The following is a 14,278-nucleotide window of genomic DNA, read 5'->3' on the forward strand; positions in this document are numbered from 1 at the left end:
ACACTTACACCTAGTTGAACCTTATCAACCCTGAAACTTACTTATATAGGAGAAGAGAATGCACTCTAGTAAAATCATAAGCGAACAAATTCTAGCTCACGATAACACAGCAACCTCATTACATTTTCCTCTGCAAGTAACAACACGGAGTCACAAGGAGATATAACGGATTGGATGTAGCCTGGCTCTATTAATTTACTTAATCTATCCTAAGATATATATGTCAACCGCACAAGATTATCTGCAGGGTATATAGAGATCAAGATGAATACAGTCTTGTGCCAACTACAGAATAATAGAACTTGGAGAAAACAGCAGGTGTTTGAATGTAATAGAAAGATACTTCAAAGTGAAAAAGCGGTAATTAGACAATTTTTCAGGACCTCTATTTTTAAAAAGACAAAGAAGAGATTGAGACTGTTGAAGTGTGAAGACAATACACTTTTCATTTCTCGGCAAACAGAAGATGGACCATGTGTCAACCAGAAAGAGATGCATTGATTGAGAATCCAATGTCTCATATTGCTCTGAGCCTGATAGCGGTTGCCATCATAAGCATCACGTGTTATATATATATAAAGTTGATGAGTTTTATAACACCTAAATCCTATCTATGAAAATAATTGGATAGAATCACATTCACGTCTTAAATGATAGAAATCTTAGGAATTGCACTTTTCTTGTTAAGAGCCAAGAAATGTGCAGCCAAGAGGATCTAAAATGTGCACCCAGAAGCAGAAATCATGTGACAGCTGACAGTCAACTGAATCCATAATGCACAGAATCAGCATATTCTTTTACGAAAAATTACTAGATGAAGACAACCAGGTAAGGTTTTGCTTCTATGTAAAAAAGGAAGACATCAAGACGTATCTCAAAACACAGGGCTGTTTTGCTAGAATGGATAATGTAATTAGCAAGACGTGAGGCATGACAATTGACAGCTAATACAGATTGACAATGTTATTTCCCTAGGAACACTACAAGAGGGGGGGTGAATTGTAGGTGTAGAAATAAACGTAACTTTTTGCGGAAATTAAAACTTAAACGAATAAACAAGCTAAAGGAACACAAGGGATTTTTACGAGGAAAAACTTCTTGGGCCCAACAAGAAGAAACAACCTCGACCACTAGGGATTTTAAACTCAACACTTTCACTAATTAGGCCAAACAACTCTGTTACAACCTAATTCTAACTCGAGCCACTTGAGTTCCTAAACTCAAGTTCCTGAACCACTGTTCCCTTAACAGCAGTTCCTCTCAACTTCACTCGAAGTTTTCTCACACATACAAGCTTCACTCAAAGCCTTTCTCTTACAGAACTTCACTCAAAGTTCCCTTACCCCAAAAACCAAAATACAATTGATCGAAATAAGCTTAGTGGAATTAGAGTAAGAAGGCAAAGAACAAATGGCTATTATGAGAGAATGAAGGCACTGACACTTAATAAGTTAAACTCACTTAATTACTTAGTCAGACACAATTTGGAACTTATCTAGACTTCTATATTTATAGTGTTAATCATGAAGAACGTGGGATTAATGTTAGAGTACACGTTTTAATCCATTTACCCATGATGTTCCTTCCCCTAAGGAACACGTTTTACATCATGTCCCATGATCCCATGAACTATAAATGAACGTGGATAAAATGCAGCCATTACTCCTAATAATAGGAGTTCCTTGAGCATTATCCGAAAATCAGTTTTTATAAACTCTTTTTATCTTTAAATCTGAATTTCTAATCTTTAAGAAAATAATATCTTTGAAATAAAATCTTTCTAACAACCGGATATTTTTTTTCTTATTTTCCGAAAAATAAAATCTTTTCCAAAACAGATTTTCTTTTTAAAACTGATTTTATCATTTGAAATTAGAAATAACTAATTTCCTATAATCTAGGCATGACTTACTCCATTATCTTTTAACCGTTACACTAAGTACACGCCTAAGTCTAGTTCCTTATATAGTTCAGTTCCTTTAACATATTTGCTAAGTGCCACTTAGTTTGTTCCTTACAGAGGAACAAACGCTTCATTCTCAAATATTCTGCCACAGTTCCTTACCATTCTTTCTTTGTTCCTTTACATTGGAACTAGAAAATAAAACGCCTAGCTTCTATTATTCTTGATCCAATGCTTGCTCCAGTATCAACATAGAAACTTCTTTACTTAGCCTTTGAAATCCTCTCTTGACTTCTTCATTGACTTCGTATTCTCCCAGTTCCTTGCATTGATACCTTAGACACCATACACTTAAATAATTCATTAGTTCACTACTTAGTTTGTTCCTTTGTTTCTTTGTCATTATCAAAACTAGGGTTCAACAATTTCCCCCTTTTTGATGATGACAACAAAGGTACAAACTAAGGAAAATAACAAATAATATAAGTGAATGAAAATAAAAACATAAAGAAGAAAATGAAAAATAAAACACAATTATTAAGTAACTGAAGTTTTGATTTTTCATTTACCTTAACCTATTTTTGATTTTTCATTTACCTTATCCAATTTTTAATTTTTTCAATTTCATTTTTTTTTAAGTTTATGTACAGTTTGTTCCTTAAATCCTTTTCCCCCTTTGTCATCCTCAAAAAGAATAGACTCTGCATGAATTGATGAATTGATTTAACACCTTAAGACCAATATGCAAGCACCATTAGTGGTTAAGTTAGAAAATCAAAGAGTAAACTTGCTCAAACATCAATCACATAATACTAGCCATTCCAAGGAAGAAATTATGCAAAGCATTTAGAAACATAGACAATATAGCAAAAGTCATTGATTATATAGCACTTGTTCCATAACAAAACAAAGAAAGAAAAGAAAAAAGAAGAACAAAAGTTGTGTTCCTTGATGAAAGAAACATGAACAACAAAAAAACTAAGAAAGGGAAGGGGAATGGTGTTCCTCACAACTTCTTCTTCAACCACGTCCTCCAATTTCGTCATCACCACCCCATGATTTAGTGCAACCTGTTCCTTCAGCTCCTCCAAAGTACGAGCCATAGTTTCAATCACTCAATTTCTTCATAAGACTTATCATAGTATCAGTTTTGGCATCCAAAGTCCAATGAAGATGATTGTAAAATTTTATCATATGTTGTGCAGGAAGGCAGACTTCATTAACCCAGTTAGTTCATCCGGATTTCCTGTTCCTTACCCTTGGAACTAGAGGCAGAGGGGATGTTGTGAAGGAACTGGGAGGTTTGAGTGGAAGGCTCATCTGTTCCAGGAATGGAAACAGAAGGTGAAGGGTGATAAATGGGAGGAAGAATGGTGGTGTGGTGGAAGAGTTGTGGAGGTGGAAGCAAAAGGATTTGGCCTTTTATTTCATCCTTCAACTGCTCAAAACTTGAAGGAACAGAGAAGGACGAAGGTGAAATGGAGGGTATTTTTGTGAAAGGAACAGAGAGTTTGGGAGATGGTGGGGGTATTGGTTCCTTGAGAGTAGAGGGTACCTGTTCCTCATTATCCGAAAGGACTAAAGGAGAGTCCTCGTTGGAAGGAACAGGAACAGGAGCAATTTTTCGACGAGTGCTCTTTCTCACTCTCAGAGGAACAGAGGGTTTTGGCTTAGTGGCAATGTGTTTGCGCCTCTTAGGTTTTGGTTCCTCCGGTTTAGGAACAGGGTTATCCAAGATTACATCATTATCTTCTTCTAAGTCCAGTTTGGGCAATTTTCTTTTTCCTGAGGAACTGGAAGCCATTCTTCCTTGAATGAGAACACCTTCTTGGACAGACAAGCCAAGTCCATTTAGGGTCTTCTCATTCAAGATGTTCCCTTGTTTGACTCCTATGTGGTCCAACCGTAAGTCTTACTTCAAAATGATGAAGTAAGGAAGTTATCAAGGCACCGTACCAATAACACAATTTTCTCAATCAGGGTTAAGTGTTGAATGAAGAGGGAAGGGAAATTGATTTGTAGTGTGGTCCAAGCAAAACATGTAACACATATCCAAGAGACCCACTTCATTCCTCTTTTCAGTTCGAGGAATGAGTGCTCTCCAAACCAAGTTAAACGTACTTTGTGAAGGGGAGAGAGTAGGTTATGGTTAAGTTTGTTTTGGCCAGCTGTTCCTCCAAAATATTCTAAGATTTTGTCTTGAGGAAAATTCGGAAAGGAAACAGTTCCTTTCCTTTTAAAATACAAATCAGTTCCTTTGCAAGGAACTTCCCATACTTTGCTTAAAGTTGCTTGATTAAACCTTATTTTCTTTCCTCTAACTCAGTTGTGCAAGTTCCATTAGTATTAACAAATTTGCACAAAACTCATCCATAGCTAGAGGAACAAGAGCATTATTAAAGGCGAATTCAAACAAGAATTCCATGCCTTGTTCCTTTAGAATGGAGGTTAATTCTAGAAATTCAATTTTATTGCCCATTCTAAATCGACGCAAAAGCCCAAGACATACCTAGATTCACTTCGTTCGACCCTTTTCTTGGAAGACGAAGAAACAGTTCCTTTGGAAGGAACAGGTGCAGTTTCTTCTTCTTCCCCCTGAGATTGTTCCGGGGTTTCTTCTTCATCTCTTCCCCAATCAATTTTCTTTCTCTCATGCTCCTTCTAGGAGATTCTAATTGCTGTTCCTCTATGGGGTTTTCTTGAATTATGTCGGTTTCAAGGGTTTTAGTTGGAGATGAAGAAATTTCCATTTTTGAAGTGTCGGTTGTTTTTGGTGTTGGAAAAGGTGAGTTTCTTGAAGTTTTTGCCATGATTTATGAAGGTTTGGAGGTTTTTATGGAGTATCAAAGGGTGTGATGAGGTTTCGGATTTGGTGAAGATGAAGCGTTTGAGAGGAACACGGTTTCTTAGATGAATTGAAGAAGGAAGTTTTGCATGTAATAGTAATTATGACACGCGGGAAAGAAATAAAGCAAAAAAATAAAATAAAAATAAAAATAAAAGAAAGAAAACGAAAAGATAAAAAGAACCAAGATTTAATTAAACTGGTTCCCCTTATTTTTGGGATTTTATCGGATTTTTCGGATTTTTATGAATTTTAATTTTTGAAAGAAAATAAATGCTAAGGAACTTGTGCTATAGGAACAACTAATGCTACATATCAATATCCTTCATACTATGCATGTTTCTTGACCTTAGGAACAGTAAGGGGAGTATTATGTGACATTTGTGAGTTGTTTATTTCTTTGACTTCATGTTTATGTTTTGCAACATTCCAATTTGCAATGGTCTTAGGCAATTAAACACAATTATTTTTAGCACACAAAGTCACTCAAATTGATTCAAACATGGGGGAATTGACATAGGAACAATCACTTAATTTTTATTAAGCCTAACTCAAGCCTTAATTTTTCATATCTATCTCTTTGCAAAGGCTTAGTTAGGATATCAGCAATCTGATAATCAGTTTGAAACTCAAGTTTGATCAAACCTTTTTCAACATTTTCTCTTAAAAAGTGATGTCTAAAATGTATATGCTTTACTCTAGAGTGATGCACTGGATCTTTATATATATTATAGCACTTGTATTGTCACAATAAATAGGAACACATTCAAAGTTTATTCCATAGTCACTAAGTTGTTGTTTTATCCAAAGCATTTGAGAGCAACATGCAGCAGCAGCTACATATTCTGCTTCAGCAGTGGATAAAGCAACTGTGTTTTGTTTCTTGGTACTCCAAGAAACTAAACTATGACCAAGGAATTGTGCCATACCTGAGGTGCTTTTCCTATTTACAAGATCTCCAGCATAATCTGCATCTGCATATCCTTTTAGTTCGAATGTATCACTTCTTGGATAGTAGAGTCCAAGATCATCTGTTCCTTTAAGGTATCTAAGAATTCTCTTCACAGCAGTGAGGTGAGACTCCTTTGGATTTGCTTGAAATCTAGCACACAAACCAACACTGAAAGCTATGTCTGGACGACTAGCAGTTAGATACAAAAGTGAACCAATCATTCCTCTATATTTGTTTGATCAACACTTGTTCCTATGGAGTCTTCATCTAATCTAGTTGAAGTTCCCATAGGAGTGTGATTTATCTTTGAATTTTCGAGGCCATATTTCTTTAATAGTTCCTTTATGTATTTTTGTTGGTGAACAATTATACCTTTTTCAGTTTGTTTGATTTGTAGTCCAAGAAAGAAATTTAACTCACCCATCATACTCATTTCAAATTCATTGCTCATGAGACTTGAGAATTCTTTGCACAATGTTTCATTAGTAGCTCCGAATATGATGTCATCAACATATATTTGAACAAGCAAAATATCAGTTCCTTTAGATTTTAGGAACAAGGTTTTATCAACCTTTCCTCTTTTAAAGTTGTTTTTCTAAAAGGAACTTGATAATCTCTCATACCATGATCTAGGTGCTTGTTTTAACCCATAAAGAGCTTTATCAAGCTTGTAGACATGATTTGGGAGATTATTATTTTCAAACCAGGGGGTTGTTCAACATATACATCTTCGTTTAGATAGCCATTTAAAAATGCACACTTAACATCCATTTGATATAATTTGAATCCCATGTAAGCAGCAAATGCAATTAAGATTCTAATGGCTTCTAATCTAGCTACAGGAGCAAAGGTTTCTTCATAATCAATTCCTTCTTGTTGGTTATAACCTTTTACTACAAGTCTAGCTTTGTTTCTTACAATGGTTCCATATTCATCTAGTTTGTTTCTAAACACCCATTTTAAGCCAATTACTTTTTGTTGTTTAGATGAAGGAACTAGATGCCATACCTTGTTTCTTTCAAACTCATTTAATTCAGCTTGCATTGCAATAATCCAATCAGAGTCAGTTAAGGCTTCTTCATGATTTCTTGGTTCCATCATTGATAGGAACGCATGAAATGCACAAAAGTTCCTTAACTGAGATCTAGTTTGCGTACCTTTGGATATGTCGCTGATTATGAGTTCCACAGGATGTGACTTTTGTAATCTCCAAGGTTTTGGTTGAAACTCTCTTATAGGAACATGTTGTTCCTCATGAGTTCCTTGATATGAGGAACTCTGCTCAGTTGTTCCTCTGTTAGCCTCGGTGGACTCAGTTCCTTCATTTAGAGGAACATGAGCATCTTCTCCTCCTTGAGGAACAGGAAATCATTGATTCATTATTTTCGAATTCCTCGTTCCTTTCCTCTTTCACTTCTTCTTCTTCTTGTGAATCTGTGTTCCTTACTAGGTGTTGCTAACCCTATCTCATAGTCATCAACCTGTATGCTTGGATTATGTTTGTCAGATTCATCAAAGATTACATGAATGCTTTCTTCAACACACATAGTTCTCTTGTTATATACTCTATAAGCTTTACTATGTGAGGAGTATCCTAAAAATGTTGCTTCATCACTCCTTGCATCAAATTTTCCAAGATTATCTTTTCCATTATTATGCACATAACATTTGCATCCAAATGTTCTAAAATAGGTGATGTTTGGTTTCTTTCCAAAGTAAAGTTCATAAGGAGTTTTATTAATGATAGGTCTCATCATGGCACGATTAATTATGTGACAAGCAGTATTAACAGCTTCAGCCCAAAAGTTCCTTGGAAGTTCACTAGCAATTAACATGGTTCTAGACATTTCCTCCAAAGTTCTATTTTTCCTTTCTACAACACCATTTTGTTGTGGTGTTCTAGGGGCAGAAAAATTATGATCTAGGCCATTATCTCTGCTTAGGTCATCAAATTTATAATTTTCGAATTCCTTGCCATGATCTGATCTAATGTGCATTATTTTATGTCCACTTAGGTTTTGAACTCTTTTAGCAAAGACAAGGAACTCATCATAAGTTTCATCTTTACTAGAGAGAAAAATAACCCAAGTGTACCTAGAGTAGTCATCTACAATCACAAGTACATACCTCTTTCCACTTCTGCTTTGAATTCTCATGGGTCCACATAAGTCCATATGAATTAACTCTAATGGTTTAGTGGTACTTACAATCGTTTTAGATTTGAAAGAGGATCTTACTTGTTTACCTCGTGCACATGCATCACAAACTTGATCAATATGAAATTTTATGATGGTAATCCTAAAACAAGGTCTTTTGATCTAAGTTTCTCAAGTAATGAAAAGCTAGCATGTCCTAGACGCTTGTGCCATAGAAGTGAATCATCTTCAATAACACTAAGACAAGTTAAATTGATTTGAGGAACAAGGTCTAGATCCACAATGTATGTGTTCCCTTTCCTTGTTCCTTCCAAATAACCTTCTTAGTTTTAATGTTGATGATTAAGCATTTTTCCTTATCAAATTTTACAGTATTTCCTTTGTCACAGAATTGAGAAATGCTTAATAGATTATGTTTTAGACCTTCAACTAAAAATACATTTTCAATGGAGTGTAATGGTGACTTACCGACCTTACCCATAGCAACAATGTTACCTTTCTTATTATCACCAAATGTTACACTGCCACCTTCATAGGTTGTGAGTGAGAGAAACTTCGTTTTGTCTCCTGTCATGTGCTTGGAACAACCACTATCGAGATACCAAGTGTTGTTCCCCCTCACTCCAACCTGCAAAAATCAACTAGTTGTTAGTTGAAGGAACCCCATCTTTCGTGGGTTCCTGTTCTTGACTAGGATTTGTTTTGACAACCCATTTTTTCTTACTTATTGTCACATTTTTCCCAATCATCTCAGATTTTAGTTGACATTGATTTATGTAATGACCTACCTTGCCACAATACATACAGAACTTATCACTAGGTAGATCAACATATTTCTTTGTCTTGTTCCTTTTCTTGTAGTTTTCAAAACCAAGACCTTCCTTCCTTTTGGTCTGTGGTTTCTCAATCCACTTAGGAACTTTCATGATTTTGCCTCTGTTCCTTGCGACAACCAGTTCCTTTTTAAGATTACAGATCTGTTCCTTTAAAATATTTTCTCTTTATTTATTTTTTCAATCTCAGATCTGTATCCTTTCAAAGGGGTTGATCTTATATCAAAGGAACTCAGAACAGGGACAAATTCCTTCAAGTGTGAAATCTCTAAATTAATTAGATAATTTTCATTTTTCAAACTCTCATAAAATTCTTTGATTTTTAAGTTTTTATCAAACAAATCAAAAAATCTAGTTTCGACATCAGTTCTCATTTTCTTAAGCCATTCTATGTGTTCCTTGCAAACCTTTAAGGCTTGTTCCGTTTGTTCACGTTTTTCACGTTCATCTCTACATTCAAGAATTGCATCATAAAGAAGATCATATATTTCAGTCCTAGTTTTACCATCTAGTTCTGACTCAAGTCCATGTTGACTTACCTCAATTTTTTCTTCATCTTCTTTTTCGTCAGTGTTTGCCATGAGGCAAAGGTTTGCTGTTTCTTCAGTTGGTTGTTCCTCTTCTTCTTCCGTCTCTGAATCTCCCCAAGCAGCTATCATAGCTTTGCGCACATTTGCCTTAGAGAAAGGTGCTTTTGATTCTTTGTTCCTTTCAGCAAAGCGTTCCTTGTTCCTTTCTTTGGTTTTGTCTTTTCCCAAAGAGGACATTCTTGATGAAGTGATCTGTACTTCCACATTTATGACAAGCAGCTTTGTTAGAAAATTTCTTAGTTTTACCTTTGAAGTTTCCATTCTTCATGTTCCTGTACATCTTTCGAAATTTTCGAACCATGAGGGCTGCTTCTTCTTCTTCAGAGTCCGAATCATCTTCATCATCTGCTTTGAGAGCAATTGATTTTGATTTGGAGCTTTCACCATATTCAGTATCAAGGTGAAGCTCATGAGTCATAAGTGACCCTGCCAGCTGTTCTAAGTTGAACTTAGTGAAGTCTTTTGTTTCTTGAAGAGCGTGACTTTAGCCATCCATCTGTCCTTAGGAAGACTCCTAAGAACCTTTCGAACCTGTTCCTCAGATGAAATAAACTTTCCAAGAGAAGCCAACTCATTTATAATGTTAGTAAAACGAGTAAACATGTCTCGGATGCTTTCTTTGGATTTCATGCAGAACAGTTCATATTGATTCATAAGTAAATCAATTTTCGATCTTTTAACTTCATTAGTTCCTTCGTGGGTTACTTCTAGTAAATCCCATATTTGCTTTGCGGATTTGCATCCCATGATCCTATTATGTTCATGGGGTCCAAGTCCACAATGCAATAATTTAATAGCCATGGCATTTACTTCCATTTTTTCAAAATCAGATTTGTCATAATCAGAGAGGGGTTTAAGAGTTACCTCATTTTTGTCATTTGTAGTTGTGACTTCGAAATCACCAACTTCAATGACTCTCCATACCTGATAGTTTTCAGCCTTGATGAATATCTCCATGCGGTTCTTCCAATAGTTGTAGTACTTCCCATTGAACATAGGAGGCCTTTGAGTGGAATAACCTTCTTCAAGTTTCTCGGTGGTATTCATTGTTCCTTGGATCTTTTCTCAATAGGGTTTCCTATCTTACGTGAGTTCTAGCTCTGATACCAATTGTTATTTCCCTAGGAACACTACAAGAGGGGGGTGAATTGTAGGTGTAGAAATAAACGTAACTTTTTGCGGAAATTAAAACTTAAACGAATAAACAAGCTAAAGGAACACAAGGGATTTTTACGAGGAAAAACTTCTTGGGCCCAACAAGAAGAAACAACCTCGACCACTAGGGATTTTAAACTCAACACTTTCACTAATTAGGCCAAACAACTCTGTTACAACCTAATTCTAACTCGAGCCACACTTGAGTTCCTAAACTCAAGTTCCTGAACCACTGTTCCCTTAACAGCAGTTCCTCTCAACTTCACTCGAAGTTTTCTCACACATACAAGCTTCACTCAAAGCCTTTCTCTTACAGAACTTCACTCAAAGTTCCCTTACCCCAAAAACCAAAATACAATTGATCGAAATAAGCTTAGTGGAATTAGAGTAAGAAGGCAAAGAACAAATGGCTATTATGAGAGAATGAAGGCACTGACACTTAATAAGTTAAACTCACTTAATTACTTAGTCAGACACAATTTGGAACTTATCTAGACTTCTATATTTATAGTGTTATATCATGAAGAACGTGGGATTAATGTTAGAGTACACGTTTTAATCCATTTACCCATGATGTTCCTTCCCCTAAGGAACACGTTTTACATCATGTCCCATGATCCCATGAACTATAAATGAACGTGGATAAAATGCAGCCATTACTCCTAATAATAGGAGTTCCTTGAGCATTATCCGAAAATCAGTTTTTATAAACTCTTTTTATCTTTAAATCTGAATTTCTAATCTTTAAGAAAATAATATCTTTGAAATAAAATCTTTCTAACAACCGGATATTTATTTTCTTATTTTCCGAAAAATAAAATCTTTTCCAAAACAGATTTTCTTTTTAAAACTGATTTTATCATTTGAAATTAGAAATAACTAATTTCCTATAATCTAGGCATGACTTACTCCATTATCTTTTAACCGTTAACTAAGTACACGCCTAAGTCTAGTTCCTTATATAGTTCAGTTCCTTTAACATATTTCTAAGTGCCACTAGTTTGTTCCTTACAGAGGAACAAACGCTTCATTCTCAAATATTCTGCCACAGTTCCTTACCATTCTTTCTTTGTTCCTTTACATTGGAACTAGAAAATAAAACGCCTAGCTTCTATTATTCTTGATCCAATGCTTGCTCCAGTATCAACATAGAAACTTCTTTACTTAGCCTTTGAAATCCTCTCTTGACTTCTTCATTGACTTCGTATTCTCCCAGTTCCTTGCATTGATACCTTAGACACCATACACTTAAATAATTCATTAGTTCACTACTTAGTTTGTTCCTTTGTTTCTTTGTCATTATCAAAACTAGGGTTCAACAGACAAATTAATACATGTGCATCATACATAATAAGAGCTGCATAAACAACACTTATTCCAAATATTGAATCAGAGAAGCCCCTGCATTTGAATAGATAAAGACAAGCTGTCAGAATTCATAAACACAACAATGAATTGACACAAATGTAAAAAGTGAAAAGAGAATACAATTAGTAAAAAGATGATAGCAATTGCAAATATTAAGGTTGTACAAGGGTCTATCTCTCCAAGGCCAGAGATGTTGCAGCAGCCACAACTGCCTTTCAATTGGAAAAACAGAACACCTTAGAAATGCAAAAACATCAGCTTATACACAGACATCAACTTTCATAGTCCTGTAAAGGGTATAAATAATGTAGACATGCTACAACTAGAAGACATGGGACACTATCACACTACTGCAATCATAGGTAAGCTCAAAAATTACTGGAACATAAACCTTTTTTTCAACCAATAAAGATTTTATAATAGGTGATTGCGAGAGTCAGAATACCTTCTTGTGCTGCAAAAACAAAGTGAGGAGCAAACAAGCCTTTTTCAACCAATAAAGACTTCTTGTGCTGCTGAACAAGGCTGCAAAATCGAGAAGGTTACATTAGTTAGTTTTCAAATTCAATGTATATTAAATTTCCACATTACTCATTATATAAAATATCATATGAAAACGTCAAACTAACGTAAAGAGATTCCAAGATAGAAAATAGATAATTTGAGAATAGGAACCACAATAATATGCCTCGTATCAAGTAATAAAAGACGTATTCACGAACTTGTATACATAATACCTTTTAAGTACATCATTCTGAAGGGTCGACAAGTATCCCTTCCGTGTGATCTATGCGCATATAATTTGTGTCGACATCTGGAGTTATATCGATTTTGGGATTGAAGAGGGTGGGGTGTCCTCAAAAGCATCATACTCTTCCTCATCATCAACATCGCCAATGCCAAGGATACTTCTTTTTCCCGGTACAACAATAGACCACTTAAGATCAGCAGGGTCTGTTATATAAAATACTTGCTTAGCATGTATTGCAAGTATAAATGGCTCGTCACTTTCACGCAAATGACCCAAGTCTACAAGAGTGAAACCACAAGGGTCATCATTTCTTATGCAACGCCGATTATTACCTAACCACTTGCAACAGAAGAGACCAACCCTAAAACAAGAATAGTTAAGCTCCCATATTTCTTGAATTCGCCCATAGTATAACAATTTGGCATCCATTGGATTCTGATCCTTAGCGCTCGCATAAAATGTAGATGATGCCAAAACAGAACCACCACTATTTTGCACTGATGAGGACTTTTGATCTCGACCTTCAGTCCAAAATGTAAATCCATTTACATCATAACCCTCATATTTGTTGACAGCTTCATGAGGACCAAATGCTAACCACTTAATAGTTTCAGATACATCATCCTGTTGTTGACATATTACTCGATCATGAAACCAATCAATAAATGTCTTATTGTGCAATTGCATCAATGCTCTATCCCCTTTAGAAGGATTTTCAGCCCGTAGCACCTCCATATGCTCACCCAAATACGGATGTACTTCTGCAATGTGATGCAACACATACAGGTGTGCTTGTAAGCGCTTATCTCTAGGAGGTGTGACTAATTTTGAGCCAATCATACCCTGGCCTCCAAGTCTTCCATCATGGCAAGATGTAGGAAGTCCGATAGGTTGTGCACTAGCCAAATACTCAGCTACAAAATTACCAACTTCGTCACCCACGGTGCCTTGAATGATACTAGCTTCAGGTTGTGCAGGGTTCCTCACTTTGTCTTGTAAATTACCCATTCGTCTTTCAAAAGGATAACACCACCTCAAAAACACAGGACCACACAACTTGATTTCGCGAACTAGATGGACGATAAGATGAACCATTATGTCAAAAAATGCAGGTGGAAAATACATTTCAAACTTGCAAAGAGTCTCTACAACATCAGCTTGAAGAGCATCAAGTCTTGTCGGATCAAACACTTTGCTACATATAGTGTTGAAAAATGAGCATCGTTCAGTTATAGCATACCGCACATGTTTTGGTAGTATTCCACGAAGGGCAATCGGTAAAAATATTTGCATCATGACATGACAATCATGAGATTTCATGAGCCCTAACTTCAACTCGTCATTTAAGGATACAAATCTTTTCATGTTAGATGAGTATCCCGATGGAGCTTTGATGTCATACAAAGACTCGCAAAAAATCCGCTTCTCTTCCTTGGATAACGTATAGCAAGCTGGAGGCAAATAATTCCTATTATCGACCTTATTTTGTTCTCTTTATCCTTAACCTTGTTCAGGTCTCTTTCTTCTTTAGATTTCTTCCTCTTATTGCCTTCATTAAGATTTATTTCTTCAAATTTCTTCCTCTTCCTACCTTCCTTATTATGAGGCCACAGTTCTGGCCGAACTCCTATCTTTTCTAAGTACAACCGTGAGGCCTTGGTATCCTTTGTCTTACCAGGAATATTCATAAGTGTCGCAAGAATGGCATCACATACATTTTTTTTC

This window comes from Beta vulgaris, chromosome 6 (genome assembly GCF_026745355.1).
Source record: "Beta vulgaris subsp. vulgaris cultivar EL10 chromosome 6, EL10.2, whole genome shotgun sequence".
Lineage (NCBI taxonomy): Eukaryota > Viridiplantae > Streptophyta > Magnoliopsida > Caryophyllales > Amaranthaceae > Beta > Beta vulgaris.